The 7,172-nt window shown below is 33.0% G+C and overlaps 1 protein-coding gene across 2 annotated transcripts in view; it reads right to left on the bottom strand.

Moving 5' to 3' along the window:
• The window catches only part of LOC106680793 (galectin-8), a gene marked incomplete at its 3' end in the record, with an annotated part of 48,450 nt that overhangs the window by 27,811 nt on the left and 13,467 nt on the right, over window positions 1-7,172 (bottom strand).

The raw sequence follows: 7,172 nt of genomic DNA, 5'->3' as shown, positions 1-7,172 counted from the left end.
TGCATTAAATTAATCCTCCTTAGCCTCCTATTCATAAAGTATAAACATTTGTGTTTACATGGATAAAAGTTGTATTGAACGGAATTAATTAGCAAACACTCTATAATCGAAATAAACTACGAACAAACGAAAAACGACAGGACTTTTTGAATGCCCTGGTATATTTAAAAAAAAATGTTCACGAAGAAAATTAATAAGTGGTGCTTATTTAATTGTTCCAAAGTTTCGGCTTTCTTTAGGGCAACAGTTGCTGAACAAATAGCAAAGTGAAAAAAAGATCGCATAGTCGAAGGCTAGTTCGATCGAATATTTTCAACAACTATTTGACTAAAAAAGGCCTGAATTTCGAGTAGAAAAGTTTGTACAACGAAATATAACAAGAGCCAGGTAGGAAAAGCCCAGTTATTTCACCCCATTTTTTATTAATTTAATTGTTAATTATATTAGCAAACATGAAAATACTACGCCTATGAAGAAAAACATTACAAACTACTTTACAGCACATTAAACTTAATTCGAGTGCGAATAGACTGAAAAACTGTACTTCTAGAACTATCTGTTATATCTGTTAGGGCTCATATTTTAGTAAATTTGCCCTACTTTAAGTAATGTTTTCGTAGTGTTGTGATTTTGTAGGGGTCCGAATGTAATTTTTTTTTTTTAACGTTTTGAAAAAGCGGCCATTCCCCCTCCCCCCCCACCCAACTATACTTGGCAGAATCATCTATTTTGACTAGTAATTACACACAGTTTTCATTAAAGTAATCAAAAATTGAAGTGAAATAACTGTTTTTTTTTGTTATTATTTTCCACTTGGCTATTGTACCAAAATAAGTATTTATCATCTTATTAGTGTTATTCACTGATGACCGCACTTCCCCCCCCCTCGCAGATCATCTTTTCCCCGCATTAATCTAAAATGTAAACGGTAAACTATAACACATCATGAAATAAATTAGTTCATGTGTTTCTCCTTACGCAGATCTATCCCTAAAATCAATATATTTTACTCTTCTGTATTTCTACTTAAACAGCTACTTTTTTGACATTAGCCAGTAGCGAAATAGTGTTATGATTGATTTTCAATCGTCGCAGGACACAATATTTTCCCGAGCAACGCCAAAACTTAGAGATCCGGTGGGATCATGATACACCTCTCCTAAAGCTATACTCTTCTGCTCAATTGAACAGAAATTGCGTGAAATGAACTGCCGCCATCACTTATAGCCCGACGATAACGAAGAAGACAATATTTGCTGAGAGATGGAAGAGAGGGAAGGACACCGCTCTAAGATGCCGGGGCTAAATCCACGAGGACGACGATGTGGGAGCATTATATAATTGGCTCCAATTGCTCTCAATTGCTCCCGACGGCTCCCCTCAATTGGTCTAGATTAAGGGTCAATTGGTAGAGCGTGGAGGGGAGGGGGAACCATCAGTAGTTGCATGCTTCTCCTATGCACACCTCTTCTCCACTTCCTCTATCATATCTCCGCTCTACTCTATAATAATATCAGAGCCAGGAAGTGAAAGGGTTCCAAAGCTTTATTTAATAATATGATACATATCACTCCTATTTCCCATCGTAAAAACCCATGCCATACGCTAAAATCATGAATGAGATGGCTCGTAGGCACGTACGAACTTCATAACTCACCTTTTATCTTAAATGATTATATTTTATAATTTATTAATAAATAACATAACTATTTTAAAAAATACAAATTAATTTTTAAAAATCAATTACTATCATTGTTAATTTTTTCTAAAGCTATTTTAATTTTATAAAGGTCGGATTTTTCGTATAAAAAAATTTAACATTTTGGATTACGAATAGTTAAATCTTAATGTTGATATTTCGATATTAAATTTAAGAAATATCGATCCCAATTCCTATCCTATACTACCTCTATTTCAAGATACAACACCAACAAGACAACGTTGAGGGTACCCTGAATTAAGAAATAACATCAAAACAGATAAGTCGTTACTACTATTCTATTTTTATGAATTTCTGTTTTTAAGGCAAGTATAAATAAAAAACTGAAGATAATTTAAAAACTTTTTATAAAAGAATCGTTATAAAAACGAATAAATAAATCTGTAGCGCTACAACCATGAAGGGTCAGGGTACTGTTATTGGATCAACGGTAGGGCAAGGAGGTGATTTGGTCACAATCAAGCTCGACCACCAGATTTTTTCTCAATTAAGGGTATCCACTTTATGAGACTAGATGGACCGTGGTAGGCTCCTGAACCCACAGGGTTGACTCAAGGATACAGTAACAGAATAAATAATTGTCTGTTACAGCCAGATTCGAACCCGGGTCCTTAGAGTTTGTACAGTACCTTACCACTGAGCCATGCCTCCCCATCATTATAATTAATGATTATTAAAAATAATAACAATTATTGTCATGATATTTTTGGAAGATAATAACAAACAACTTTTAGATCTCTTAAATATCTATAAATACTGTAACAGTTTATTCGGCCATTCACAAAACACATAAAGATAACATAAAATAAATGCAAAGTATGGATAGCACGTCACACATAAACAGAATAAAAAAGATTAAACTATTTGAGATAAAAGAGTACACTAAGACAGCTCAACGTATAGTTTACTAGGTCATCACAAAGGTCTTTAAGCATAGAATAGGTTTCCTTTTAATAAAGAAAAAAAGATTTATTTGAGCCTTAAGAACCCTAGTATACGCTACGAGTTTCACCAGTCGGCAAAAACATGTTTACGTTTCAGTCGATGATTGAAGGGACTGGGAGTTTGCACACGCTAAAGATTTTACCGGAAAAATTTGGCCGGCAGTCGGCGGACTGGTCTTGGACTGGAATAGTTGTTCCAAAACGTTTTTTGCCATAGCACTCTTCTTGGGCAAAAACAATTTGTGACACTCTTGTCGAGAAGAAAGAAAATAAAGATGTCGGAATTATATAATAATTATTCTTAGAGCGGTTGAATATATAGGAAAAAACATTGCAAAGTAAATGCTAGAATGCGCTTTATATTTGATATTTTAATTTTAAGTTGTTTTTTTTTTTAATAATTGAAAAAAGTGGCATTCGCTAGGCGGCACCACTAGCATACGCTTGAGACACCCCGGGATTCCGCGACACCAACTTAAAGGGACTAGAACGCTGGATTAGAAGACGCTAGACTGGAAGTCCTGCTGGAAGATGACTGCATTCACAGCTTGGTACCTGGGCCTAGCTCCACATTTCTAGGCATCTGTTATTTATCATTTGTAAATTATTTTATTTCTTTTTAAATGATTTTGTTTAATGAATTTTTAATTTAAAAAACCGGTAAACAAAAATTTCAATCGATAACTTCAGAAATATCCTAATTTCGAAGAAGAATTTTATGAATTGATTTAAGTTGTTTAATTGAAGCTTCAACAACTCCTAACACTATCCTTACCACGTATGCTGATGACACATGTGTGCTCACAGTTAGTAATAACCCTTTGATTGCATCCCAAACTCTCCAGTCCCATATCACAATCCTCGAAGAATGGTGTCGAAATTGGAGGATAAAGATAAATCCCAACAAATCACATTTACTCTTCGTCGTAAACCTACCGACTGCCCTACAGTATACTTTAATAATGTGGCTCTTACCCCTGTAGAACAGATTCGTTATCTTGGACTTCATCTTGACAAACGACTAACCTGGAATCCTCACACAAGACTGAAAAGACAGGAAGCTGCACGCAGATTCCGACTACTACAGCACTTACTAGACAAACGGTCTAAACTTCCAACTCATTACAAAAGACTGATCTACATGACAATAATAAGGCCCATCTGGATATACGGAGTTGAGCTTTGGGGCTCCAGTAAACCTTCGAATTCCTCTCGTATCCAATCTTTACAATCCAAAATCCTTCGTAAAATCCTCAATGCTCCTTATTTTGTTACTAATAAAACCATCCATTAAGACCTAAATGTTCCTTATGTAACCGATCTAGCCCGAACCCGATATTATTCCTTCCATAATAAACTCCCTAACCACCCAAACCCACTCGTCTCTAGCCTTGCTTCCTCTTCCATTCCTGGCAATCCTCCAAGACGCCTGAAAAGAAGATGGTCTCGTGACCTTATATTGTAAACTGTTTTAGAGTTCTACTACTGGGTAGTTTCTCTACATCCTGTATCATATCATATGTCATTATGATCAAATTTACTGGTTGTATTTTTTTATACAGTTGTAAATATCAACAAATAAATAAAATAAAATAAAAAAATTGAAGCTTTGTAATTTATACTCGTCCTGATATCAAATGTGATTTCAATTTTTTTTTTTTTGGCCGGTGAAAGTCATATCATGTATTGAAAATGTATTATCACGTAAGTGATTATTAATTTTGACACAACAAATCTTTTTTGTTTATTCCTCTATATTTTACAATTAATGATAAAATAACGAAATAACTGAAATTGAAGTTTGCTTTTAAAACAGAAAAAACAGAGCGTTCTCTTACCGCATTTTTGTGTTCTGCCGCTGAAAACAATCGTAAAATCGATAGTGGATTTCATCGAAGAATGTACCTCTTTACTGAGGTCTGTCCACAAACTTTACTAAAGCTATTAGAGTTGTCACAAATCAACTCCAGTCTACAGTAAAATCCATGGAATACCTCAGACACAAAATAAAAAATAAACATTTTTTGTCAGATGGGCCACTATTCAAGCAAAGTAGCTATATGTCGATTTTAGGATTGATGAAAACTAATGATAAGTAAAATGGTGAATATTTTTGTCTGATTATTTTTTCTAATTTACAAATATTTAGTAACAAATAAAAAGAGAAATTTGGGCGAAAAAAATATTGCTTACAGGAAAACTACGTAAAGATATTGAAATACTTAATATTTAAAATAAACTGGAAATGTGGACTAAAATATGTAATGAAGGTGTAGATAGTTGACCGTAAACTAATAATTGGACAAGATGGTGGGGGGGAGGGGTGCGGTCAGAAAAAAAAACACAAATAAACAAAACATAATTTATTCGTTCCGACGTTTCGACCTGAGTTTCAGGTTATTTTCTTCCCTATATAATATTATATTTCAACTTTCATTCTTATCAATCAACTACTGCCTTATTCCATCGTTATAAATCAACTATTTTTATTGTTCAATTCATGGTTATGTATACTTCCAAATTTGTTAATTTATTATTTCTTTTAAATTTTATGTTTCTCTGAATGATGGTTGTTACCTCTTTTTGTTTTTATAGCCCTGATGAAGACCTGATACTCAGGTCGAAACGTCGGCACGAATAATTTTTTGTTTATTTGTGTTTTTTGGCTAACCGCACCCCTTGACCATCTTCTGATGTAATGTTAGGAAAAATAAGTAAAAACGACAAAATATTTTTAAAAACTTAAAATGAAATTGGTTTACTCCTTCTGAGAGGATATGAAAGATTATTAGTAATTACGGAGAATGAACTTTTTCCACCGGATATTTTTAAGCAATGTATGTTTTCCGGTAGTGTTTTTTATTAAAATGTCACAAAAACAAATTAAAATATAATAAAAATATCAAGATGTATGATTAATAACTCAATCTGTTTTACGTCTATAGAGAAGTGTATTCACGACGAATTACAAAGGTACACGAGTTCAATGATATAGGGAAACTTGATAAGATAATAAAGAAATCCGAATACTGCGAAAAGAATTTTACAACTCACTTCGTATTGAAGCGTCGAATAGTAAAATGAATGCAGTAATAAGACAGTGTTGTGACTTCGTAAGTTACCGTTAGTAATTTCCAAACTATTTTTTTTTCCTGTCCTTTCTTAAAAAGTAGAAAATTATAAGAAATAATTATTTTTTTAAATATATGTTCTTTAATGTCCACTAATATATGTAAACCAAATCTCATTACATGGTCTTACTTGGTTCTAAAGTTGTACTATATAATATCACGATTCCAGGGTGTACGTTTTCGCGAAAAAGTAGAATGGAGTTACTGGTAGGTAACGTCCGAAACGATGCCGAATGCAAAAGGTTAAAATTGTTATAAATATTACGAAAAGTTCCTAGGAATCATAAACATGTTCAAGTGAGTCAAAAGTGATACATAAAGAAAAAAATAATTTCAGAAGAAAAATATTTGAATCAATTTACATTTCATAAAATATAAATTATAAAGTAAACTTTAAATCATGTTCTATAGGACTAAACCATCATTATTTTGAAATTTTAAGTAAGATCAATATGTAATAATTAGTAAACAATTAGTTATAAGATGAAATGTTCCAATTCTTGAAATATACAGATGTATATTCATATGATTGATCTTCGGGATCCCAAGGGATGCCCTTGTTTCCCGTTTTTATTCAAAATTGAAGTGGTTTTATACTTCTAACCGTTGTAAGTATTTCCTGGCATCCTTCATCTTCCAAGCCATCTAATCCCGCAGTCCTTCATACATCTCCGAGCTCCTTCAATTCAAATCCTCTATTCGCTCCCGCAATACCCGTTCCTGGTCTTCAGATTTATACACAAGGGCACACCGAACCGCTGCTTTGGTAATCAACACGAGGAGGCCCCTCACCTCCGGATTTTAAAAATAGTACCATTGATGGATATCTCACAAGTAATAAATAAACAGGTAATCTTAAAAAACCAAAGTTATTAAAAGGTAATACATGTTGGGTATTTACTCCTTTTTTCACAGTAAAGCATTCACTAATTAGCTGTTTCTTTTCTGTTTTAGAGGGATCGGGAAAAAACCGCTCCTTTTGCCGGAACTCCATCCCTTCCAACATCCGTCGCTCCAATACCCTCCCTACCTTTAAATCCCGCCTGTTCAATCATTTATTATCCATTCAGACTCCATAAAATTGTAAATATGTATATAAACTATTATATCATTCTTAATTATTTTTACATCGTTTTTTAAAATTTATTTATTCATTTTTTTTTTTTTACTGTTCAACTGATTAAAGTAAGAAAGTAACTCATAATTATTTTTTATAATGACTATTTATATTTCTTTGTATTTTTGTTTAAGTATTTCTGAGGCTCCTCAGCCCTCATCTGTCGATTTCTCTGAATTATTCTAAAGGGACTCGTCTCAGAATAAATACAGTATTATTATATATATTGTATACAAACATATATATGTGGGTGTATATAT

This window comes from Halyomorpha halys, unplaced genomic scaffold, assembly GCF_000696795.3.
Source record: "Halyomorpha halys isolate HHAL.00 unplaced genomic scaffold, Hhal_1.1 Scaffold18.1, whole genome shotgun sequence".
Taxonomy (NCBI): Eukaryota; Metazoa; Arthropoda; class Insecta; order Hemiptera; family Pentatomidae; genus Halyomorpha; species Halyomorpha halys.
This window is presented reverse-complemented; position numbering and strand designations above follow the sequence as displayed.